Source organism: Paroedura picta, chromosome 3 (assembly GCF_049243985.1).
Source record: "Paroedura picta isolate Pp20150507F chromosome 3, Ppicta_v3.0, whole genome shotgun sequence".
Lineage (NCBI taxonomy): Eukaryota > Metazoa > Chordata > Lepidosauria > Squamata > Gekkonidae > Paroedura > Paroedura picta.
The window spans coordinates 98421706-98449532 of NC_135371.1; the positions used below are offsets into that span (position 1 = coordinate 98421706).

Sequence of the window (27827 nt, forward strand, 5' to 3'; positions counted from 1 at the left end):
TCCTGCTTTTCATTTTTGTGATTTCAGCAGCAAAGAAATATTTTGGTGAGGAAGATTTCTGTCTTCTTTTTTTTTAACTTAGGTATTTATTCACATTGTTGCACAGGAGCAAGATTTGAATAACCTCTTTATATGTTTTAGCACATAACAACATGTTTAAAAGAAGAAAGTTTACTTTCACAATTGTTTTTTTTAAGTCAGTTATTTACACACATCAGTGCACAGACAAGGGGTTTAGAAGAAAGGAAATGTGCATTACCGCACAGCAATTGGGCTTAAACATGAACGCGAGCAATGACCTTTCAAGAAAAGACAGGGAGAATAAAGGTGTTGAAGCATCAGCAATACAAACAGGTGTGAAAAATTCTTTAAAATGGGAGGAAGAGGATTTCACAGTCCTTAAAACCAGAGTTTTTACATCAAATAGAAAGTCATGAAAATGTGGCTCCTCACTAATTCCAGAAAAAGAACTGCGTTTAAGCTGATGCTTAAGGGCACGCATGAAAACAAGGCTTAAGTTCTAAACTATCATAATGGTTTGCTTTAATGCTTGTTCTGTCAGGTTACATTATTATTTTAAATTGTTTTGTATCCATGTATTATAAATAAAGGTTAATAACTCAATTGGGCAAAGAGTAATCTTGCTGCTTAAACAAAGAAAAGTCCAACAATAATTCTGAGTAGGCTGACATCTGTGTTGTATGCCAATTGACATTCTGTGAATCAGATTTTCCCAATGTCTAGCCCTGAGCTTTATATAATACATGCGGCAAAGATGTGCTCAGTATACTATCAACTGACAGGAAGACATGTTCATGATTTGACAGAATATAAAAACAGGCATGTCTTATGCACAATACCAAAGGGAGAGAAGAGAGGAAGCTGAATCAGTGACAGTGTTAACATGACAGTTCTCCTTCTCTTCCATATGTGGTGAATAGGCTGTCAGAGGATAATGTAATCTCAAACTTTTACTGCTTGTAACCATCTTACATGTATCTGAATCTGGGAGTGGAGCTTGCACTCAAGCAGAGACTGCCAAGTGATATCTAAATTATGAGGCCATTGGGTGCAGTATTGGCTAGAGAGACTGGAAAGTGGTCAGATCAAATGGACACACAAAGGTTCCTTTAGAGACAATGTGCAACAATGGGAACAAGCTAGGTTTTTCTTAGTGTGTGCTCTGTGGATAGTGTGTGCTATGTCTCCCTAGAAATAACACAGAGATAACTCGGTCATACTTGGTTGTCTAAAATGACTGGGGGTAGTAGAATGGGGTTCATACATATAGTTCCTCAATGGGATATTAGGAAGCCAATCTTTACTTCAAGATATGGTATTGTAATCAACAGGTGACTGGTTTTATTTTTTTTTCTTATTCTGTAGAAGCAAAGACATTTGAATTCTTTCCTCAGACGTTTCATGTCCTAAGGATTACCGTTTTCCAAATCAAGCATGTGTTCTCTGTGGCTCTAAAGTCTTGATAACAAAAAACAAAACAAAACAAAACAAAACAAAAGAAAGCTTCTCTGGAAGAAAGCTGTAGAAAGCATTGCCAAGAAAATAATGAAACATTCCAGTCCATTATGCTTAAGCAGAGTTTAATCAAAGAAGAAATGGACTGTACCAGCACCTGAGGCTTCATGTAGATAGGATTTCACTACAAAAAAAGCCATTTTCTCTGTTTGGCAACATCATTCAAACAACCACCACAACAATAATATGGATTTGGATCAGATGTTTGATGGAAGAACTGGAACAATTCATTGTATAACAAAAGAAATTAGTTCATGGAGGAAGAATCAATAATTTAAGAAGTGACTCATCATCAGGCTTACTTTTTAATTTCTGGAAAAAATGTACTTCCGTTGTTATCTTACTATTCACTGGCTGGAAGCAGGTAGCATTTTCAAGAATTCACGGAGCAATTCTCTTGGGAATAGCTGGGCTGAGAGGAACCCAACCTGAATTTCCTTTTATAAATGAACGTTTTCCTAAGTCCAATAATGTCTTTCTGATAGTTATCAGAAAGATCCTGAATTGGATCAGGAGGTTTTTACTCTTAGCTCTCTGCCTGTAGTTTGTTCACCTTGTTAGCAGAGTAAATAAGACAGTGAGGTTACACACCCTGTTTAAAGAGTATGTAAAGATTTATTTAGGAATTGCCATACTTGATAGTGTAGAGGAGAGACAGCGCTAGGAGCTGACTACATGTCTGAGACAGAGAGAGAGACTTGATCTGTGGCTTCTGAGAAGAAACAGAAAATTGTCCCTAAGGAATGTCACTTAACAGGAGAGAAGGTCCTGACCTCACTATCCTGTCTAACAGTCTTCTTGCTGACCCCTGCAGAGTCTTCTCTTCTTTGTACACCAGACATTTTCTATTCCAACACCCCTTCTCAAGATCTAGTGTACAAAGTCCACAAGATTCATTTTCTTACACAGACTTTGAAACTTTTCTCTAGGGAGTGGTTTGGTGAGTGTGTCTGCAATCATTTCATTTGTAGGACAGTAGTCCAATTCAACAAGCCCATCTTCCTTCAGATTTCTTACAAGATGATGTTTCACATCAATGTGATTAGTTCTTGAATTAATCTTCTCTGTTAGTGCAAGCTTTATGCATCCTTGATTGTCTTCAAAAAGCTGCAGCGGTTTGGATTCCTCTATCCCAAAGTCTTGCATTAGTTGCAGTATCCATTTCAGTTGTCTACACACTTCTGCTGCAGATACATATTCACTTCAGTTGTGGAAACAGCTACAGTTCTAGCTTCCTAATGCTCCAGCTGACCATTCTACCACCATAGTAGAATAAATGCCACACTGAATTTCTGTCTTTAGTATTTCCTGCCCAGTCTGTATCCATGTATTTCACCAATCTGGGATTGTCACTTTTCAGTAACTTCAGATTCAGATGTGAAGTGCCAGTAAAATACTTGCAAGTTGTTTGACTGTATCCCAGTCTCTTTTGGTCGGTGATTCTACCTTTCTGCATAAAAAGGCCACCGCTGCCACAATAACTGGACACATCCATGTGCTCATGTACAGTAATCTTCCAATTGCTTCTCTGTACTGTTTGCTGTTGGCTTTACTGTTTGTTTTTGTACTGTTTGTTGTTGGTTCACTAATTCCTTTCTGGTCCAGGTAGTCTGTTTTCATAGGAATTGGTGCTGACTTAAGTTCTTTCATATGCATGTAGTCCAGAAATCATAGGATTTTCCTTTTCTGGTTGAGGATAGCTTCCATTTTCCTTTAGTTCTATTTGTATTACAAGATGTTATAACAATAACAATAACAATAATGAACAATGGGTCTTCATGCCATTGTTCAGTTTTGGTTTAATTTTTGTGAAAGAAAATGTGCATAATTTTATGGTTGGGGGTCACCACAACATGAGGAACTGTATTAAAAGGGTCATGGCATTAGGAAGGTTGAGAACCAGTGCACTAATTGGAACCCAGAGACTGATTAGCAGAGTTGCCCTTGGCTAATCATACTATCCTGTACAGTAATTTCCCTCCCACCGCTCCTTATGTGCTGCTGGTGGTGAAAAAGCCTTTGATTTATTTAAGGGCCTGGACCTTGTTTGGAGAATGAAGTCCCTGGATTGGACCTTGATTTGCTAATTGGACCCTTGCCTAGACTATAGTTAGGTTTGATTTGTTTTGGCTACTAGTAGTAGCCAGCTTTTCCTTTTTCCCTGGGGGGACGTTAGTTACAAAAGGGTCACATTTATGTGATCTGGGGTAGGGGAAAAGGGAGATTGTTTTGTAGTTATTAGTAGTTATTAATATACTATCTGTTGTGTTTGTGGACATTCCAACCTTGGGCTTGGAACAAGGATTAGAATCCTGAACTCTTGTTAAGGGGTAGTCAACCTGTGGTCCTCCAGATGTCCATGGACTATAATTCCCATGAGCCCCTGCCAGCGTTTGCTGGCATGGGAATTCTAGTCCATGGACATCTGGAGGACCACAGGATAACTCCCCCTGCCTTACAGGACCAAAACCAGCCATAACAGCCATAAGCAAGCAAATGTATACAACTGAACAAGGAAAATGTCAGCACTAATTTGTCATTATTTGTTACCCACAGGTTTTTTGATTCCCTGTTGAAAATTGTAAAACTTTCTTTTATACAACGATGTGTATCTGTATATTGCAGTATGATCCAAACACATTAGGTCTGAATTTATTGACATTATTGGTGCACTCACTGAGATGTTTTATGTGTGCCAAATTGATATTCTTTTCTGGGTTTTAACAATTTTTGATCTCTGATAATATATTATTACGTTTTTCTACAGTTTTTCACACTGGATAATCCATTCTTCATAAGGAACTATGCTAGTTACCCAGACTAAATCCCAGCAGTGGCTACCCAAGCAAAGAACCTACCTCATACCATGTCCAAACATTAGATGGTCACACCTTCTGTTGACATTTGTACCAAGTGAGGCAGTGCTTGCCTGACACACCCAAGACAAGGATAGTCCCAGCAGCCAGTCCAGTACAGAGGTTCACAATGGCAGAAACCGCTGACACTCAGGAAAATGTACTGGGCTAGAACAGCCAAGAGGCAGTTGAGCCAGAGGCAGTGCCAGTAACTCCTGAGGTCACCCTGAGCCAGCAGCAAGCACTCTGTCAGGACCTCAGCACTTGTAGCAAGTTTGAGCAAAACCACAACACTTGCTGGACTAACTAGTATGCTCATACTTAAGTGGGGAGGGATGTTGTGTCTATGGACATTCAAAAACCTTGAGCTAGGAGCAAGGACTGAAATTATTGTTAGGGATTTGCTGGGTGCTGGTTTACAGCCAATCAGTGAGCAGACATATGGATCTATCATGGACCTCTCTTAAGGGCCAACCATATGACTTGGCAGAAGTCTCAAGCATGTATATAAGTTCCCTAATTATAACTGTCTGTGTTCAATATTTCTGGTTTCAATCAAGTTGCTGGTTGTTGGAGTTGAGTATCTGTGTCTTACTGAACCCATGCATATAATAATGTTATTGTTCTAACTTTTGTTCTTCTATTGTGTTGGGGGGAGCGTGGGATTTCAGTCAGGTTTCCATGCAGAAAATTGTGTACTTAATGCAGCAAGATAAGGGCAGGATGGGCTTAACCTTTGACATGGAAGTGACAGAGTAGGAAATGATATCACATAGTGGCAGCACATTCTAGCTTAGCTCTACCCCAAACATCAGCTTTCCCAGAAACTGACCCCCAGATCTCCAAGATTTTTCCAAACATTATTGGCAGCCCTATGTACATGGTCATTCCACCCACTGACCTTTTATTACTTCTTTTCAGCATGTGGAAAACAGAAAATTGAAAACTGTTTGGGGAAATGGTAATTGAGACCACAGTGTAGCTCAGCCTTTCTCAATTTTTTTATACCTGTGAAATCCCTGAAACATTCTTTAGGCTTCAAGAAACCCTAGAAGTGGTGATTGATTGATTGTGATTGATTGATTGATTGATTGATTGATTGATTGATTGATTGATTATTACGGTCATTGACCAGCATCAAATTATCTACAGACCACATACATTATTACAGCGTTTTAATAGGACACTCAGCATCAGGGAGTTAACAAAGGCACAAAACATTAATACAGCATTTTGACAGTCAGGTCACTTAGCATCAACAGTAACCAAAGATTTCCATACTCTGCTGGCAGTGTAACAAAACTTTGCCACCATGTAAGAAACAGAATTATCTTTATCTGCAAGCAAGATGTTAATTAGATGATCATCTGTAAATCCAGGGAAACTTGATAGCAAGGGCAAGATTAAACAGCTTCTGGCAACCTTATAAAAGTCACAGTATAATATAATGTGGGCAATCGATTCAATTAGACCTGAATTGCAAGGGCATAATCGTTCCTCTATAGGTACACACTGCAGTCTTCCACTTAGCAGTGCTGATGGAAATGCATTGAACCAGGCCCTCAAAAAAGCCCATCGAAATTTAGTAAAGGTGATATATGTTAGATATGGCGTAGTAGAAAATCCCTCCCAGGACTTTAGTAACCTATATGGGCTTGGGAGTAGGGCCATCTCATTTTGCAGCTCAATATCCATAAATCGTTGATAGACCGGATGTTTTGCTTGCCTGTGCCCCATTTCTAATAGATGATCAGGAGCTAAACCAATTTTAATAAGTTTGTTAATTATTTCTGTACACCAGGTGGGTTGTGAGTTAACTGACAAGAAAGAAGGAATAAGGCCTACAGGTCCTAGAAGTGGTGAAATTATGCAGAATAAACGTCAGGAAGTATAGACTTACCCAGGGCCCCTCCCCTTCCCACCCCCTCCAGGCCCATCACTGGCCATTTTAGGAGGGAGTGTCACAAATTGTGGGGTGGTTCACTCGACCAGAAGTGGTCCCCTTGTACAAAACTGTTCCATACAAATGTGGTTTTAAGAAGTCGGGATTTATTGAAAGGTTCCATAAGGTTGAAACAGGACAAGCATGTCAAGTGCAGGGTGTATTAACAGACTCAAGGATGGGTAGTCCCCATAGTGATATATATGGGGGGGGCAGTTTAGGTGGGAAGAGGGTTTCACATAGGAAAAGGATATCAATCTAAAAAGGTACGATTAACATCTGGCCTGCCCTGCCTGTTGTTTCTGGCAGTAAATTTCCAGCATCTACTAGATAGACCAAGAACACCGGTAGATAAGAGTAAGTTTTTACAATGGTGGGGAAAAGGCCTCTCCAAGCCATAAAACGAGGCCAAGAAGGCAGGGGAAGATTCAGAAAAATGTCAGGAATTCCATCAGGGGAGGGGGATAATAATAAACTTCTAGCTCAACTCTCCCATCTAAAGCAGGAGGGTGGATTGAGGGCAAGTCGACATGACCATATATGGTCATATCATCCAATAAATGTCTAACTATATATATAAATGTTTAACATATATATAAAAGGTGGGAAACCCTTCCAGACCGGTCAAGAAACCCCAGAGTTTCACAAAACCTAGGTTGAAAAATCCTGGTATAGCTGGAGAAATCTCAGCAGCCTCTGCAAATTGGCTGTTTTGGTTTAGAACTTCAGACCTGAAAATCAGAGGAATATTAATTTGCATTAGGTGCTGTTTTAAGTTTATCAAATGTAAGTTTATCAAGAAACAAATTTTCTGAATGCACTCCCTTAGAAGAAATACAATTTTATTGTATAATCTCTAAATGTAACTATGATGTTTTAAAAAGAAACTTTAGTCTGCAGCTGCTATTTGCATGTTATGGACAGACCTTTGTTTCCAGGAACTATGTCCTGATTAATGTGTTACCTGTGTAATATGGGAACAGCTGTTTGATGTAATCTCTCACCGTCCTTTAGAAGCTGCTGCTGCTGCCACCACTGTAGAAACAAGTCCCATTGTTTAGCCTGCCTGCCTGATTGCTCTCAGCTGACATTATCAGGGTTGGGATCATAGGAAAGCAGCCCACACATCACTCTGGTAACATGTTATGGCTTTTGGCTGATTATTTCTTTGTTATTCTCAGACTGGCCAGCTGATGTTCCATTAACGGAAGTTAATTGTTGTGGAAAGGTTGGTACAGACTGTGTTTGAATGATATGGACCAAATGCTCTCACAGCTAAAGGAAGGTGACAGTGTGTGAATGAGAAGAAACAATAGTTATGTCAAGTTCTTCGGTTGCTCAGAAAACACAGCCCTTGACTTGGTGCAAAATGTTGCATTTATTTTGAAGCAAGCAAGTGAACCTGACAAGTACTTTGTTGGAACTGGGGTACAATAGAACAAGCACAGTATATAACCACTTCCTCCGCACCCGCTCCCATGAGAACCCAAGAAACATGGAAGTTCTTCAAAGAGAACTAACCAGGCAGATAACAAGGTGCTGGAGGCTGAGGTGCTGCATTCCAGAGACAGGGAAGATGGATGGGGAAGGAAGCTGGGTGCAATAAACTCTCTACATCTGCACATCAAACTAGATCTACATATCAAACAGAATGAAAACAAATGGCAGAAACACAGCATTCTGACAAGTTAGCAGTTTGGAACGATGAGAGGCCAAGCAAAAGAGCCACATGTTAGCTGAAGCACCTTATGTCTCTCTATGAGGAAATGGATAGTGGATCTATTGCCTTGTATTCACCTGTGTTCTAGTTAAATAACTAAACCAGAGATCCCTTTCCTGGGAGAAAAAAATTATATATATATATATATATATATATATATATATATATATATATATATATATATATATATATAAATACAACATACATATATATAAGATTCTATTTTGCAGAGCAAAGTGAACACCATAAAGCTATTACTACATGTACCACTATTGAAACTTAAATTATTTAAAAACTTTGCATTAAGTCCTGCACTAAGAAGAATTCTTCTGCTTTCAGAAATGACAGTCCATCTTTAAAAAACACCTTACTCATTTCCAGGCACCCCCATAGACAGACAGCTAGTCTTTGAATAAGACAAGCTTAGTGCAAATCATGTTTTTATTTCAGGAAATAGTTGATAGCTATTAACCCTTTGGTATATTCATTAATGAATTTTAAAGGCCACTGCTTTACAACTATGCAAACAAGGGCATAGGAATTCTGGCTACAGTCTATGCTGTTTGCAAATAAAAATAAATTTAAACAGTAGTAAGCTGTCATTTAGCAAGAGCAAACAGCAAGATTTGCAGTATTTTTTTCTGTGTGCTTTAGTGATTTCTCAAGGCAGTTGATTTAATTACGTATTCATATTAATCACAATTGAAGCTGTTGATTCTTCTTGTGGAAATCAGCCCTCCACTGTCAGCTGTGTGAAACAGCAAATAAAAAAAAACAATGCTCCATTCTAGCTGTCATGCATTAGGAAAGCAGCATGTAGGCTAGAAGAAGAAGAAGAGTTGGTTCTTATATGCTGGTTTTCTCTACCCGAAGGAGTCTCAAAGTGGCTTACATTCGCCTTCCCTTTCTTCTCCCCACAACAGACACCCTGTGAGGTAGGTGAGGCTGGGAGAGCCCTGATATTCCTGCTCGGTCAGAACAGCTTTATCAGTGCTGTGGCGAGCCCAAGGTCACCCAGCTGGCTGCATATGGGGGAATGCAGAATCAAACCTGGTTCGCCAGATTAGAAGTCTGCTCTCCTAACCACTACACCAAACTGGCTCTTGGGGCAAACTGGCTCTTTCCAGAGACTTCAAACACATGGTCACCATGAGATGCTGAATTTCACAAACTGAAGCTCTCTGATTTCTTGCTGGTTTTGCTATGTTAGGGAACAACAGAGTGCAAAACCATATTTCCCCAAGAACTTGGGAAGGAAGTTATATATAACCATTGCAGAAAGTTACTCCAATGCCTCTGTGTCCCACCACTCAATATCAACCAGAGATACAGAAAATATCCCCTTATCTAAACTGACTAGTTGGATGAGAAGAGATGCACCTGGCATCTCTACACCCACCATACTGCAGGCAGGCAATTTGGAGTGAAGATAAAAGAAGCAAGAAAAAGGAAATTGTCCCTAAGAGACTCCATCTAGCCTTAAAGGGACAGCATCAGAGAGATCAGAACTATGAGTAGCCAGTGTTCCTTTTAATCTCACTAAATCTGTGGTAAGGGATCTTCTCCTCCATCAAGCTAAAGCTAGAAGCAACCTTTCTGAGGTCAGGGACCGCCTCCGGGAGTGAGGGGAGAGCTGACAGCCCAGGTGCTGCGCACACGCAGTTGCCGCGCATGCGCGTTTTCGCCACCAGGGGCGCAAACATGCATGCGCGGCAACTGCGCACATGCGTGTTTGTGTCGCCGGCATGCCAGTGGCCGCACCTGCCTCTTCCCTTCCTTCTCGCTGTGGGAGGGGAGGCCCAGACCACCTGGTGTCAGGGAGGGGAATACATCACTCCCTCCCATTGCAATGTATCTTCTGAGCCATATGGAAGGGCGGTACAGATAAACAGATAAACAGATAAACAGATAAACAGATACAGTTCTTTTTTATTTACAATATAAATCAATGTCAGTTAGTCACTGGTACCATTATTCCAGGGGTTGGCCATTAATGGTTCAGGATTCTAATCCTTTTGGGGGGTCCAGCATTTGGGGTTCATTATTTTTGAAGGAGGAATGAAACTGAGGGTCTAGGATGGCTGTTTTTAAAGATAATGACACCAAAGACTCCCTGGGGTTCAAGCAGAAAAAGCAGCGAAGACTTAGCAGCAGCTGCCATTTATGCGGTGGAGGACCAGGCAACAAGAAGACATGTGGGGGGAGGCTCTAGTGTGGCAGGAAGGAGGGCATGAGCTCAGGGCACCTTAAAAGGTGCTACATAGAGGAGCTCTGCCTCTTGCACCAGGCTTGCCGCCCAAGCAGCTTCCCTCCCATCCACTCTGTTTTGTTGGCTGTTAAACTTATGTCTGTATAGCCACTGGATGATGCCTTTATATTGCATTTTGTCACAGCTGGTAGTTTTGGCATGAGATGGAGCCTGTTTTGGGGAGTTCAGTCTGCGCATCGGACTCCCCAGGTTGGGGACCTCACTACGAGGTGGCAAGTCTGTGAGCAGGGCCAACCCAGTTGGGGAGGCTTGGGGCTCGCAGTGCCAGGTAGCCTGGGGTGGGATCAAGAAGGAGGTGGGCACCTCTCCTTGGCACCCCAGGGCTTATAGTGCCGGGTGCCCTGGGGCAGTGTCAAGGGAAGTGGGTGCTTCCTCTTGGCACCCCAGGTGGACACTTCCCTATGGTGGGAATCCAGTGACAAGGGGGCCCACATTCCCAGTGTGGGAACTGGGTGGGCCCCAGGTTGCTACTGGCTCTTCCCGTGGATGGAATCCCAGCAGCAAGGAGAATTGTGATCTCAGCAGGGATCTGGATGGGCTCCAGGGCGCTGCTGGGGTCCAGGTTTTTGTGGTCTGCCGACTGGAAGTCAGGCTCTCTCTCCCTGCTGGGCCAACACTCCTCTGGAGGATTAATAAAGCTGTGGCCTTGTTTAAGCCAATGGAAATGGCTGTGTGTCTTCCTTGAGCCCAAAATGCCCTCGGGCAAGTCAATGTACAAGGGAGGTTGGTTTTATGTTCCTTCAGTGTAGGTTCTTCTCACCAGACTGTTTTTCATTGATTCCTCTGGGGTTAAATGTTAGTTAGAGAACCACCTTTTAGAAAATCAATATATCTGAAAGCTTGGAGAAGGCACATCTATCTTTGAATCTGCCCCCCCCCCCATGAGACATACATAGAAAGACATTCATTTCTTCCACAGACCTAGGGGAAACCCCCAGGTTTGTGGAAAAACTAAATTTCTTGGGGAAAGGAATGAGGAGGTAAAAAACTGCAGCCCCAGTATCTGTGTTTGCACAGAGTTTACCACAGTGAGATCACACCAGTACCATTTTGAGAGTTGCCTAGCAACCACCATTTTAAAAGAATTGAATGTTACAAAAAAAAAAAAACCAGAAGGTAGGCTACAGATTTTCTTAAAAAAACAAAAGCTGGAGAACTTGCAAACCAATCTCTATTCCAAGCCAATCCATTTGCCAGCTGCATGGGATTGAAGCTTCAGATCACTTACTCCCCCACCCTCCCCTGGGCATAAAACTGGTCACTTGGTTTCCTTTTTCCAAATGCCAGATGGAGAAGATGCCCCCCCCCCCCGCAAAGCACTCCAGTCCAGCAGGCTGAGAAGGAGGCAAGCTTCAGTGCACTGACTTAACTTGACAGACGTGTTAAAGCTCATTATAAAAAAGAAGAATGCTATTCCATGCTTGCGTACTCAGAAGTAAATCACTTTTATTAATGTGAATTACTGATGCATAAGTCTTCTTGGGATTGCACAACTGCAATGAGAGTATATGGAAGATTTTTTAAAGGGAGATCATACTTTGATAAAGTATGACATGCCTTAACTACAACAAACTGGATGAAACCAGCTTCTCCATACATTACAATTGCATTGACTGCCTGAGCTTCTAAAGAAGCCATATAGTGCATACATTTACTACATACAAATAATGGAATTCCCTCTTCCCTTCACAGTACTAATGATGACAATAAGCCACCACAGAATTCACAACAATTGTTTGCGGGGCCCCTGTCTCTCCCCACCCCCACCCCCCCGGGCTGCATCTATTTCTGCTGGGAACCTTAGCTGACTGAAAATGATGTTTGTAGCCTTTCTGCTAAAACCTCGGTACAACAAGGGTGCATGCAGTTCCTTTCCATGCACTGAGAGGTGATTAGGTGGTTGTATTGCTGTTAGTTGGCTTTTCTGATTGTCTGTGTCCTTGCTATAGAAGTATTTTATGCTCAGTGCAGCACTCCTGCCCAACCAGCAGCTTCCCTAGCCGAGGACCACAAGTCTGTGCCCTTTGTATATCCTGAGCTCAAAGACGAACTAGTTGTACCCGAGGTCTTTGCCTTTTCCTTAGGGAGTTGTGACCAAGCTCACATCTGATTCCTGGGGGAGACCGATGGTGAAGATGGACATCAGGAACCCATGGGCAAGTTCTTCCACTAACTCCTGATAAGCACAGGAGCATCCCTTTACATTCTCCATTCAAAACTTGTAGTGTATGGACTCCAGACTGCAGAAGCCAGAGCTCTTGCCAGCTTGGGAGGAGGAGGATGCCTCAGGCTGGGATCAGAAAGGAGATTCCCCTTATGGGAATTCCCCTTACGGTAGAAACCAAAGTCAAGGCTTGTGAGAATAAAGAAGAAGCTGCATGGCTGCACCCAGAAGCAGCACCACCACCTCCTTCCCCTGAACCAGTTCACCCAGTCACCAGTAGGCAGCAGAAACATCTACAGATTCCACCTTTAGATCTGGCCACTAGCCAGGCAGGAGATTTCCAGCACAGGCAGGTAAAGATCCAACTAGTAGACACAAGATCATAGAAAAGGAAGTCACCCAAATCACTGTGGTCCACTGAGAAGTAGCTACATAGTTAAGACTTGCTCAGCAGTCAGTAGACAAGAGGCTAGGCTGAGTTCACAGTCCCAAACAGTGGGCAGATGGCCAGCTAGTCGTTTATAGGAAGTTTTCAGAGGAAGAACATTTCCTTTTTGTGAAATGGTCAGGTCCTGTACCCATTACAAAGAGAATTTCAGCAGCTATGTACCAAGTTGCAATCCTTAAGAAGGGTGGAGTGTGGCTTAAGTTCTGCTACTCACAACTCAAAGAGTGAAAAGGAGACCCACTCCCATACAGCCAAGTGCAACCACGAGGCAATTCAGAACTGTCTTCTCCAACCACTTCTGTTGTTATCCAGCAAATCTTGCACCCTCTTAAAGGGACAGAACTCTTGGAAGATCTCTCTGAGACCTTCATAGCTTTTGATCCAGGATAAAAACAGATCATCCTGGCCCAGCAAAGGCTTCCTTTTTTCTTGGTCGCAATGGAGGTGAGGTTCTTTCTTGTGGCTCTCAGGTCTCATGTGTAAATAGTTTTTGGTAGATTACAACCCCAATTCCCTTGCAGATTGACCCCTTCTTGTTAGATGGAACAAGAAGAGACTAGTATGGTAAGTATGCTGTTCCTTATAATGCTGTTTTCTTTCTCTCTTGGAGCCTCTCCTGCAGCCAGTCTTCCTCAACAACAGATTTTCCCTACTGGGACTGCCATGCTCACAGCCCTCCTAATTTAGAAGAAGAGTTGGTTCTTATATGCTGCTTTTCTCTACCCGAAGGAGTTTCAAAGCAGCTTCCAGTCACCTTCCTTTTCCTCTCTCTACAATAGACACCCTGTGATGTAGGTGAGGCTGAGAGCCCTGATATTATTGCTTGGTCAGAACAGCTTTATTAGTGCTGTGGCGAGCCCAAGGTCATCCAGCTGGCTGCATGTGGGGGATCATGGAATCAAACTCAGCTCGCCAGATTAGAAGTCCGTACTAGGGTTGGGCACTTCGGCGACTGAAGCGGCCAGTCTCTCCCGCCCAACCCTAGTCCGTACAACCCTAGTCTGCCCAACCCTAGTCCGTGAGAGCAAGTTTGGTATAGTGGTTAGGAGTGCGGACTTCTAATCTGTCATGCCAGGTTCGATTCTGCACTCCCCCACATGCAACCAGCTGGGTGACCTTGGGCTCGCCACGGCACTGATAAAACTGTTCTGGCCGAACAGTGATATCAGGGCTCTCTCAGCTTCACCCACCCCACAGGGTGTTTGTTGTGGGGAGAGGAATGGGAAGGCGACTGTAAGCCGCTTTGAGCCTCCTTCGGGTAGGGGAAAGCGGCATATAAGAACCAACTCTTCTTCTTCCTAACTACTATACCAACTCTTCAACAGTGCATGGCATCCTTCTCATCAAATTGCTACCACAACCACCCCTTCATGCTTCAAACATTATTTCTTACTGATAGATGGGAAAGATGGCTGCTTGAGCACTTTTCTTAAGGAGGAGCTCTTGGTCCGTATAGGGGGCTGAATGTATCTACGTCTGGCAGCAGCAAGCAAGGTGCGAAAACCTTGCTAAATTCTCCTTATAAGAGCCTCGGAAATCTCTGGAGCTCTAAAAAGGCCTGTTACTGATCTGTGGAGAGAAATTCTCAAGATCTTAAGCTATACGTGACTAAGGCCAAGAAGCAGTCTACCATCAAAGCCTTTTTAAACAAGGATTGCCTCTTCTTTCTCATTCCTCTCTCATTTTCTGAACTTTGAAGAGACTTCAGAGTTCTCTAACTTCAAACGCCTGCTATCAACTGTGAGTAATGTTTTAATGACACTAAATTGTTTTTGTACACCTCCCCCTGTCTTGTCTACCAAGCTACGGCAGTGAGTTCATCTTTTCCTGCTTGTTTTTCTTGTCTTTTTTCAAACTCTGGGGGAAAGGTGAAATATATGAACAATTTTAAAAGATAAATGAGCTAATTTGGACTGTTTATATTATACGGAGATTTCCCTTGATAACGGCTCTCGCGATATCTCTCCCACTGTGTGACTTTCTAAGCAATCAGAACTTCTGCGGGAGGACCTCTCCTGGCTGTTTGAAACACTGCACAAAATTGGCTGGTGTTGACTTCTAAGTCTGATTTTTAATATGGCTATTTTGACTCAGATGGTCCGTCTGTTAGCAAAACAAAGAGAAGATCTGAATGCCTTCACAGAAAATTTGTTGAAAGATATTTTTAAGGAGATCCAAAATGGCAAGAATAGGAATGATGAACCAAATGATAATGATAATATTAACCAACTGGAACAAAAAAATAGCAAGAGTGAAGAATTACAGGATTGGAAATCTTCAGCGGAAGAAGATTTTGAAGCATTGGAGATGGAGTCCTTCAGAAAGCAAGACCTGCAACAAGAACTTATTATCATCACTGATCAAGTTCCCCCAGATGAGGTTACCTTTACTGAAAAGACATATCTCAAAGCAGAAGCACAAAAGAATCAGCCAAAAGACATATTGGTTTGTCCTGAAAGTAACTATTCTAAAAGAGCTTCCCAGGAAAAAAAAATGGTCCTAACACACCCCAGATTGGAGATCAGGAGGTGCAACTGTTTCAAGAATCATTGGCAGAAATTCTGTGGAAAGGGGCACAACTTCATTTCCTAAGCCACGAATTGAGACCTCCTTAAGAAGACTGGGAGGAGGGCAAGGGGGGGGGGGCTGACATTTTTTCTATATTCTGTTTCTGTATGGATGGCATTAATACTTACAGTAACTGCAAAGATTTTTAAACAATTTGAATTGAAGAATTTAAGAGCTGCAGATGTTATGATAAAGCAGGCTTCTTCTTTTTTTTCCCCTTTAAAAAAATACTGGGCTAAAGTAGCTGTAAATGTCATGCTAAAGGTTTTTTTTTCCTTTTTCCTTTTTTATTTTCTTTTTACAAATACTAGATTAAAGTTCATATTGTTTTATAATAAATGCTTAATGTTAAGTACTTAAAATATGTTGTTGTAAACAAGTGCAGGAACCAGCTGATTTTCTAGATTAAGGATATGGCTTGGTTCAATTCTAAGGGTAATTTTTATAACACCCGTTGACTGCTGGAAATGTTATGTAAAAGTGGGATTTTTTTGTTGTGGCTTTGTTTTTATATTTACAGGCAACAGAAATCTACAGTATTCAGCAATGCAAAACTTCAAGCAAATGGGGATTTTGGGGAGTAGAGGGAGGGATGAGATTGTAATATTGTAATCAAAGATATTTTTCCTTGTTCTTTCTATATAAAAATAAATGCATATATATATATATATATATATATATATATATATATATATATATATATATATATATATATATATATATATATATATATATATATATATATATATATATATATATATATATATATATATATATATATATATATATATATATATATATATATATATATATTAAAAAAACATTATTTCTTACTCTTACTCTTACAGGAACAGATTGCTCACCCAAGTGCTTAACTGGGTATGGAGAGGGTGGCCAAAAGATTCTCTAGGGACCAAGTCTGTTCTGTTTGTTTCACTCCAACATGAACTGTTGGTCTATAAAGGTTGCCTGCTCTGGGGAAACTGGGTCATGGTTCCACTGAATGCCACTGAATGCCTAAAGACCTTCATGTAGGTCACTCAGTAAAAGTACACCTGAAGGCACTGGCCTGAAGCTATATGTGGTGGCTGGGCATCGATGCAGATATCAAAGCCTGGGTGAAACATGGCAAAGGTGTATCAGGAAAGCAATCTAGAGGTGCCTCAAGCACCTGTACAACACTGGGAAACTTCTAGGACTCCATGGTCCCATCTCCATTTGGATTTTGTGGGACCGTTCCAAGGACAAATGTTCCTTATTGTGATAGATTCCATTTCAAAATCTCTGGAGGTGGTACCTGTCTCTTCCATGACTTCCAGAACTGTGATCTGGGCACTACAGAGGATCTTTGTGATAGATGGGCTGCTTGATACTCTTTTCTCAGACAATGGGGCCCAGTTCTTGTCTGAGAATTTCCGTGCATTCACCTCACTTAATTCAGAACATCACTTTGGCATTATTCCATCCATAAACTGATGGCCAAGCAAAAAGAATGGTAAGGACTACAAAGGACTCACTGAAGTGACTCATCTATGGGGACTGACACCAATGTCTCACCTATATCCTTACTAAATTGTGCAACAAAAAAACATTGTATATGGAATCCCATGTCCATGTCAGCTTTTGTACATAGGCATGACATGTAGACCTTCAAAAGTGTGAATGCTAGAGCATCTTTACTGCCTTAAATTGGGAATATGGGTTGCCCTGCTACTGAGTCATTTTGAGAAAAAAACGCATGCTCTGGAAGTTCTGCATTTTTTTGGAATTGAATGCATATGCATGGAACCAAATTGGAGGATTGATGTGTTAAACTATTGATACAATGGGAGAATTTTTATATCTTTCCTTTAGATACTTTGGGACCCAATGGCTTAAACACAGCCAGGGACCTCTCATGTCATTTATGATGCTATCACTTTAATTTGTAAATGAGTAAGATTAAACCATCGTTGTTGCCACTATTGTAAATTTATCGGATCTTGTTGTTATTTTATGGTTTTAGGGGACGGGGTTATGTAAGCCGCCTCGAGCCTTGGGGGGGAGGCGGGGTATAAATACAACAACAACAACAACAACAACAATAATAATATAATAATAATAATAAAGTACTGGTGCACCTGTTGTTTAGCAATGTTAAAATGAGGTTGTGTAATGGATAGGTGGGGATTTCACTTTTGAGCCACTAGAGAGTCTTCCATAAGACTGTGAGCCTTTGGGACATTTGTATTTTGTAAGGTATTTTCTGAATGTAGAATGTGATATTAATGTAAAATTTCATTATACATTTTTGTTGATGATGGTTTATACTTTGTCTTACTTAGATAACTGAAGAACCTTTGAGCAGACATTTGACATAAAAAGGTGGGACCTCCCTTTCATATATCGTTATATAATGAATTTACTAATTAATGTGTTTATTAATATTTGTATTGTTTATACCATGGATTTTGCCTCTGAGGAAAATATTAATTGAAAATGTGACAGTGAAATATCTGTACCCTGTTGTGGCTTTTTTCTCAGTTTTTCATAAATAATTAATAACAGGAAACTAATTAATTAAACTGAAATTCATTTGAAATATAGTGATTATATTACAACATAGCTGGAATAAAATGGAACTTCTGGTGATTTACTTGTAAGTTTTTATGTCTGGATTTTCTTTTTTCCGGATTAAATTTTCTTTTTTCTGGATTGGCGATTTGACAAGCTTTTTTCACCCCTTTGAGCATTTGTCTGCTGCAGTTTAAAGAAAGCAAATTTGATGCCCCTGGATTATTGGTCTGGACTTCAAACTTTACAGCAGGGGTAGTCAAACTGCAGCCCTCCAGATGTCCATGGACTACAATTCCCATGAGCCCCTGCCAGCGTTTGCTCCTGGGAATTGGTCCATGGACATCTGGAGGGCCGCAGTTTGACAACCCTTGCTTTACAGTCTAGATTTTAATTCCACAGCATGCCAATGCTGGAACAGTACTGATCAGTCTGCAGATAATAGCTCTAGCATTGAACCATCATTACAGAAGGAGTGGATCGTCTACCTGTCTTCTTTCCTCTTCCCCTTCTCCAGTAATTTCTCCTAAGACCTTCAAGCACTAAATGTTCTGTAACTGAAAGAGACACCTTTGCCTTAGATTCTAACATATAAGGTAGACTAATCTTGACATCTGATTCCTGTTAAGCCTATGACTGACTGACTGCTGTCAATATTTCATCCTGCATTGATAAATGAAATCATGATCTTTTGACAAAGGGCATGACTGACAATACATTTAAATGCTTCTTCCATTGTTTCTTTCCTTTTTTTCTTAGTGACTTTTTTTGGTAAGGTCCATCCAGTTTAAAGAAGTATCTTTGTATGCGTACCTGATTTGAAATGCATTGACATGCTCTGGATGATTTCAGGAGCAAACATGTGAGACAGAATCCTAGTCCATTTTAATATGTTAGAAGGCTGCTTGTTTTCCAGGTATGTGTTTAGAACTGTTCAAAACAAATTTGCACTGGAATCTGAAATCAACCCTCCCACTCTAAGAAGGAGGTGGTTTGAAACTTATTTAAGGGATCTATTATGGATTTTAATGTTATTGTGATTCTATAAAAAGGTAAAGGTATCCCCTGTGCAAGCTCCGAGTCATGTCTGACCCTTGGGGTGACGCCCTCTAGCGTTTTCATGGCAGACTCAATACGGGATGGTTTGCCAGTGCCTTCCCCAGTCATTACCGTTTACCCCCCAGCAGCAAGCTGGGTACTCATTTTACCGACCTCGGAAGGATGGAAGGCTGAGTCAACCTTGAGCTGGCTGCTGGGATTGAACTCCCAGCCTCATGGGCAAAGCTTTCAGACAGCTGCCTTACCACTCTGCGCCACAAGAGGCTCATATTGTGATTCTATAGCATTATTCTATTGTTTTAAATATGTTGCAACCCAACCTGAGCCCACGAGGAAGGACAGGCTTTACTACCGCTACTGCTACTGCTGCTGCTGCTGCTGCTGCTGCTGCTACTACTACTACTACTACTACTACTACTACTACTACTTCAGGCAATAGGTATAAACCTTGGACATATCCCATTTATAAATATTAGATGTGTACAGAATCTAAACATATTTGTTTATCATGAGTGTGTGGATCTGATGACGATGACGATAACGATTATGATTTAATTTATTGCCCAGAATGGCTCATGGTGGGTTACAAATATGTCCAATAAAAACCCCAATAAAACGCATTAAAATAGACAATAAAATACAACAAAAGCAACAACTCAATCTCCCCCCACCCTTCCCTCCCTACCTCCAGGTTGGAAGAAAGAGGGTCAATATTATACTAACCACTGTAGGGGGCCACGTTGATCTTCCTCGCTGTCCCCAACCTCAACCATAGACCTGGTGGAACAGCTCCATTTTGCAGGCCCTGCGGAATATTGAAAGCTCCTGCAGGGCCCATAGCTCACCCAGGAGCATATTCCACCAGGTTGGGGCCAGGACCGAAAAGGCCCTGGCCCTGGTTGAGGCCAGGCATGTTTCCCTGGGGCTGGGAACGACCAATAGGGTGATAGGTTGTCCCTCAGGTATGTGGGTTCAAGACTGCTCAAGGCTTTAAAGGTTAAGACCAAAACCTTGAACTTGATCTGGGCAGCAAATGGTAACCAGCGCAGCTGCCTCAGCACTGGCTAGATATGGGTCCTCCATGGTGTTCCTGTGAGGACCCTAGCAGCCACATTTTGTACTAGCTGTAGTAGCCATATCAGGGACAAGGCTAGGCTCAAGTAGAGTGAGTTACAGAAATGTATTAAGGAGGTGACCATCGCATGGATCACCATGGCCAGGGGTTCAGGGGATAGGTAGGGCACAAGTAGCTAAGCTTGGCGATGATGGATAAATGCCTGGCTGGATACTTTCTTGACCTGTGCCTCCATTGTTAGCGAGGCATCAAAGATCACACCCAGATTCCTGGCCTATGGCACGGTGGCACATTGCATCCCTGCTAGGGTGGGTAAGCGCACTTCTTGGCCCATCCCCCTACCTCCCAGCCAAAGGACCTCCATATTAGAGGGGTTGAGTTTCAGATGACTATGATCAAGCCATTCAGTCACTATGTTACATGGCTTTGATTTTCTAGACAGCAGGTGGTGAGAGGAACTAGAACAGAATGAATCAGCAAATTTGTGATACTTGCCTGTGTGCACTTTGCATATAAGAATGCTAATTGTCTCTAGAATTTGTCCTTTTTGGATAAAAATTTGAAGGGACATTGTTTTAGGTGAGCAATTTCATCTAGGGTTGCCAGGTCCCAATGACCAGCAGTGGAGTATGGGGGAGGGGAGGTTGCCAGTTCCAGGTTGGAAACTCTTGGAAATTTGGGGGTGGAACCTGGGGAGGACAAGGACCTCGGTGGGGTACAATGCCATAGAGTCCTCTCTGCAAAGTATCCATTTTCTCCAAGGAAACTGCTATCTGTAGTCTGGAGATGATCTGTAATTCTAGGGGATCCCCAGATCTTACTGGGATGTCAGGGTGGAGAACTACCAGTGGAATGTTTTTTCCATTGAAAACTACTAAATTGATTTCCTAATATGCCTATTTGCTTTCAAAAAATTTTAAAAATCAAAACAACACTTTTTAAAATTACTCCCACATGAATAAATCTTTTTCATATCTTTTATGTTTGACATTTTGATTTTTGGTTTGTGGATACTAATTGTTTGCATTTACAATTTTCTTCACTTTTGTTTCAGTTGATTCTGATTGCAATGTCTGATCTGTATAAATAACAAATAATAAACTGCTATCACTGCGAAGAAACCATCAGTGAACAACCAGAAGCAAAATATACCTCCAGTTTCCTGATCTTTTCCTCAGCTCCTTCAGTGCCAGTTTCCAATGTTAAATGACACTTCCTCTAATTCTCTGTTCAGGTTGTATTAGCCTGAAACCAGGCACTGATACAAAGTGTCAGTTCCTGCAACTTTTGTAAATCATAAAATATTAACTCTGATAACTATTCCTCTTTGATTCTGAAAATAAATTAACATTTGAAGCATCATATTTCAGTGCAAAATTTGCATTTTCTCCCCAGATCAGTAGGTTGATATATGGATTAAGATCTGTGGGTCACTGACTCAGTATATAATATTATGTTTCACAGTGGCCAGGTGCCTTTAAAAAACACAATTAATATTGTGGCACTAATTCCACAAAGCACTGGGCCAAGACTGTTTGCATAGGCACAATTCTAATGAATGTAAATAGGGAGGATATAATTATGAAAATAAATAACTTGGTTTGTTTCAGTTGCCAAAAGGTCAAGCTATGCTCATCTGTACAAATGTTTAAGGATAGAAATAAAATATGCAGTACTACAACTACAGTGAAATGTCACAATGTCTAGCTTTCTGATCACATCTCTTTATATTTAAGAGAGGTATCCATAGTGCTACTGTTTCTTTGGTCATTTTTTGTTACTCCTCCACCATACCTCTTCTTATTGATACTTTCTAAGAAAGATCCATTCAATATCTTTTCAGACGGAAATCTATTTGACATCTCTCATCATTTTTTCTGCCCTTTTCAAGACTTTTCTTTTTTCTGTGGGGGCTTTTTGAGTGCATTTGAATGAACAAAATTCTCCAGGAGAGGACATATCATGCATTTACACAATGACAGCATTTTTTTTCTGATACCATTTTCTTTCTCATTTTATAAGTCCTAACATTTTGTTAGTACCTTGATTTCAGCCAAGCAAAAACCTTTATTGAAAGATCTGTTGTGATGCTTGAAGTTCTGTCACTGAGTGCAGAAACAGTTAATTTAGGAGTGAGCCATGTAAAGACAGATCAGATTATTTCTTCCAAAGTTCAAATTTTCCTGACATTTGTCAGTTGAATTTATTTGCCAGAAAACTACCAATTCAATTTCCTTTGATGTGAATTTCTGGTATTTCTTCATAGAATCATATAGATTAAATTTCAAATAAGATATTTCTGATACCTAGACTGTAGTTTGTTTATATGCTGTCCTGATAAGTACAGATTTTTTTTTATTTGACAGCCGCAAGCTTCACTCCACTGCTTAAACCCCTGCTACAAATGTAATACTTATGATGCAGAAATGAAAGGGGATTTAAAAATCTTACTGGATATGATCCAGCCAAATTTAAGCAAATGTTTAAAATCCTGCCACTGAAACAAACAGGATTTAAAAGGGATTGAGCATAGTTCAATCAATGCAAAGTATTATGAATTTCAAAGGGATAATGCAATACATTTATGATTGTGCCAATCAAATTAGGCCCTGTTTTTTAGGGGTAAGTTCATAGACAATTCTTGGAAGTGTCTAGGCTACTATGATCTAAATTCATGCAAAGGCTTAAATTAATTAACTTTCCAATATCCTCCTCACTCAGGTAATTTTATTATATGAATTCAGGGTTGTGTACACAGTCTCTCCCTTCCACATTTTGTTTCCCAAAAACACAAGATAATTCAGTGGCTATAATGGCTATATCCATGACTTCTCAGTGCCTATCATTCCAGTCTCCCACTATGATCAAGGTTCCAAAGACTTCAAGAGCATTCTGGAAACCAACAGTATACATAAATACCCAGACATGGCCCATCTTAATCTGTACTCCACCAGCCCACCAGAAATCTACACAATATAGAAATTCAGATCCAATGTTTGATTTTTCTTATGTATTGGGCCAGTCTAAATCTCGTGGATTTAAGGACAAAGCAAACACCTGACCCTGCCATATGGATTCCTAAATTATCAAAGATAATTGATATTTTGGTCTTGGCATTTTCAACATCAAACCAGAGACTGTATAAAATTGCTTGTCCAGGCTACTAAACAGCAGAGGAAGAAGACAATAAAGGAAAAGGAGCCCTAACCCAAGCTTTATCACTCATGTTTTCACAAAACCCTGGGGTTTCCTGATGGCCCTGGAAGGGTTTCCCAAATGTGTGAGGGTTAATTAAGTTTTAATATATTTTTAAAAAATTGTTAAACATTTACTAGGTGATATAGACAAAGTAAGTGAGCCCGGGTTTTGTGATCTTGCCTACTAATGATATATCCGACTTTATATGCTGTAGTTATGTTTTAACGAAGACTGTTATGTTTTAACGAAGACTGTTTCATGTATTGTTGACTAGTTTTAATGTAAACCGCCCTGAGCCTTCGGGGAGGGCGGTATATAAATCTAAATAAATAAAATAAAATAAAATAAAATAATAGTATTTTCTTGTTTGTGACTTTTGCTGTCATGGAACCCACAGAAGCCTTCTCTAGCACCAGAGTTCAAATGAGTCAATTCTTCTCTTGTCTGATTTTTTCATCATCCAGGATTCAAAGCCATAAGTGGCTATTGGAAATATGCTAGATTTAACTAATCTAGAAGTGGCAATCAGGCTTATGGCCTTGCTTTTCCATGTTTGGTTCAAGCTCATCATTGCTGAGCAACCCACAGCAATTTGGTATTTTATTTCCATACTGTAATTGCCACTCATATCCTAGAAAAATGAATTCTTGAATCAATTTGATTTCTTAACCATCAATTGTTATTGTGACATGTCTGTTTTTTGCACTGCTTATTATTTTTGTCTTTTCAGTGTTTAAGAAAAGGCCAAATTTCTTACCTACTTCATTGACCTTTGTGATCAGCTGTTCTAAGTCTTTCTTAGTTTCTGACTGGAGGGTAGTGTCATCAGCATACCAAAGATTATTTCTTTTCCTTCCTCTAATCTTAATTCCTGTGATTGATTCTTTGAGTTCAAGCTCTTTGAGTTCTCTGCCTTATTAGTCTCTATAGGGGGGTGGGGGGAGAACATGATGGGGCAAGAAAAAGCATAACAGACCCATTATGCATGGGACAGAATGTCCGTGCTGGTGGCATCAAGAAAAATCCCTGATTATGCAAGCCCCGCCCCCAGCACGGGCATGGCCCAGTCCAGGGCCACAGAAGGCCTGTGTTATGGAAACGCGGGAACTTCTGCAGCTTCCTGGATACTGCGGGCACCTACAGGGGCTGGGGTGGCCTGGTGCTGCACATAATTGCCAATGCCAGGCCTTTCAGCCCGCCCAGCCCAACCTACAATGTCCCTGTAGGGACACTGCATGCCTCTAAGGGCTCTGCGGAGCTGCAGAGCTGGCAGGGGCGTCCCCTGCCCCCCCCCCATAGTGTTTGGAGGTGGCCCAGCCTTCCACTCCCCCCGGCCCCTCCCTACCTTCCTTCCTGGCCGCTGCCACTTACCCTGCCTAGCAGTATCCCGGGCATCCTGGCCCCAAAGCGCATGTGCACGCACTACACCAGGGCAGCCCTGCATGCTGCACCCCCGTGTGCTCATGGGGAATGGCGGGGCATCCTGCTCCACTGCAACGGCACGGTGGCCACCCGACCATGCATAAAGGGTCATACCAACTTATTTATGCCACCTCTTCAGAGGCTTGCACCATGGAAAACTTCAGTACTTAATAGATTGGAAAGAGTTCCCATTGGGGGACAAAGAGTGGGTGCGGTCTGAGCATCTGCAGGCCCTGAAACTGTTGTGTGAGTTACATGAGGCTTGTCCACAGAAACCAGCTCCTCCTGTTCCACCAGAGGGGGAATGATGTTGGGAGGGGGCCCTGGGTGGGGAAGAATGTCAGAAACCCCTATGTATTTCTGCCATGATTATGTCTCTGCTGTGATTTAATGTGTCCATTGACCTGACCTGTATGCCCTGATGTAACCTAGATGCTTTCATTTGACAACACAAAGTTGATTTCCTGCTGTTGTATATTACGCATACCAACCTCCCCAAGCATTCCTCACCTTCTCTCCCTTATTGCCCTCTATTTCTATCCCTGTTTGTTTCTTTTTGTTTTCACATCTTCCTGTCCCTTAATGCCTATACTGTTATCTCCATATTATGACTTCTTTTGAACTGTGCCTGGTTTGAGTTTCCAGGGGAGGGGGAGTCCCTTTGAACACCAATATTCCCTACCCTATGCTTTCGGGGTCACTTCTGACTATGCCTTCATCGTAGAAGCTTTCATTTCTAATAAAGAAACTTTTATTCAAAGAGTTTGCTCATTTAGAATTCGAAGTCTCTCACACCATAGATCTGTTCAATCCTCTTTTAAAGCCATTTATGCTATTCAACAGCACTGTGTCTTCTGGCAATGAATCCCAGCCTTCAATTAATAATTGAGTAATGAAGTACTTTCTGTTGTCCATCCAGAACATATTGCCCCATCAAATTAATTGAATGTATGGTGATGTCTGGTATTATGTTGGGGGGGGGGGAGGTTGTTCTGTTTTCTCCACTCCATGCACAGTTTTTTAAAAATTCCATCATATGCCCCACAAGGATTTTTTTTTCTGTACTAAAACCCCTAGATTCTTTAGCAATTTCTCTGGAAAGTGGGAAAGGATTATTCAGTATTTGAGATGTTAATGAGATGTTAATAATGACCAATATGAGATGAACTGTGCTTGGGTTATCTATGCCCACTATTTATTATCAACATTGAAACATGAATTAATAAGAAAGTTATTTAGCTCAACAGTTTTTAAATTGATTATTTTTGAATGGGTTAATTAACAGGTTTGTGCCATCACAGAGATATTCAGAGAGTGGAAACTGAGGTATTATCATGCTCTTGTGTTCTACTTGCCAGCAAAAAAGATTTTGATTAAAATGTCCCTTCTTTTAAATCTCTAGGGTTGCCACACACATAAAAATAATTTAGTTTAACGAAAGCAAATTCTTGAATGATGGAAGACAAAAAAATACCTCAGTTTTTCAACTGTTGGAAACCATTTCTAAATTACTGGTGTCAGAACCTTAGTTTGACTATTTGCATCTTCAATAATTCTTTAATGTAACAGACAGATGAAATTTACTTGTGAAAACATTTATACTTTCCCTTTCCTCTTGGTTTAAGGTGGTTTAACTTTTTAATGTTATTGCTGGACTAACAAAAAAAGCCCATTGTGGAAAAAATACCCCTGACCTGGGTAGGCATCAACAAGGCCTGCAGAGGCTAAGGCGGAGCTGTCCCACGTGGAAGAAGATATGTGTGGACCCTTATTTTCCCCACACAAACTTGGGCAGGCACCACCAAGGCCTGCAGAGGCCACAGTGGGGCTGTACCAGGCAGATGGAGGTGCTCCCCCCTGACTCGAGCAGGGGCCACCAAGGCCTGCAGGGGCCATAGCAGGGCTGTCCCAAGCAGGAGGAGAAGCATGTGGGCCTTCTCTCCCCCTCCAATATAGGTGGCCACAGCCAAAGTCTGCAAAGGCCATGGCAGGGCTGTCCTGGGTAGGAGGAAATAAATGAAGGGCCTTCTTTCCCCCCACTGCCAAGGGCTGCAGAGGCCACAGAGGGTCTGTCCTAGGTGGGAGGAGACATTCACAAAACCTTCTCTTCCCCATGACTTGGGCAGGCATCACCAAGGCCTACAGAGGCCATGGGAGGAAGCTGTTCTGGGTGGTAGGAGTCGCCTTCCCCCCCCCCACAACCTGGGCAAGAAGGGCTGTCCTACATGGGAGGAGGCATACACACTGCCATCTGTGTCCCCCCAATCTAGGAATGTGCTGCCAAGGCTTGCAGAGGTTGTGGCAAAGCTGTTGTGGGTGGGAGGAGGCATGTATGGGGCCCTCCCCCCTGATTCAGGTGGTTACCACTGAGGCCAGGTGAGGCAACAGTGGGATTGTTCATGGTGGCAGGCTTGTTTGGGCACTAGGCCTTCCTGCCCCCCCCCCAACATGGGTGACCGCTGCCGAGGCATTGGCCTCCATGGGGCTGGCAGGCTGGCCTGCAGCTCAACCTCTCTTGCATTCCTGGCTACATATCCAGCCAATGAGTTTGGGTGCTGACTCTTCTTGCCAGTGGAAGGTAGAGGAGGAGCAGTAAAGGATGGGGCATCCCCTACATAATTGGTCCTCCAAGGGGTTGGCTTCCCTGAGGGCCAATCAGGGAGGTGGATGCAATCAGGGGCACATAATGGGTAGATTTGTTGATTCAGATAATAGTCTCCACATGGGTATCAAGTAGGGCTACCAACTCCAAGTTGGGAAATTCCTAGTAATATGGAGGTAGAACCCATACAATAGACTCCACCCTCCAAAGCAGCCATTTTCTTCCAGGAATTGATTTCTGTAGCTGGAAGATCAGCAGTAATTGTGGGAGATCCCCAGGTTCCATCTGGAGGTTAGCAAACCAAATATCAAGATAACACAGTATGCTATTGCCATAACAAATCTATCATTTGCATCCCCTTCCTATATTCAGCTACAACCAGAATCCTAATTTTTGAAAATCAAATCATTATTTAT

General features: G+C 41.6%; 1 long non-coding RNA gene across 1 annotated transcript in view; it reads left to right on the forward strand.

Moving 5' to 3' along the window:
* The window catches only part of LOC143831272 (uncharacterized), a 129540-nt gene extending 105928 nt beyond the window's left edge, over positions 1–23612 (forward strand). The window contains exons 3-5 of the long non-coding RNA XR_013228780.1: positions 17827–17866; positions 18815–19553; positions 21244–23612. This is a non-coding gene — a long non-coding RNA (uncharacterized LOC143831272). The remainder of the gene's footprint in view (positions 1–17826; positions 17867–18814; positions 19554–21243) is intronic.
* Positions 23613–27827: the final 4215 nt, after the last annotated feature.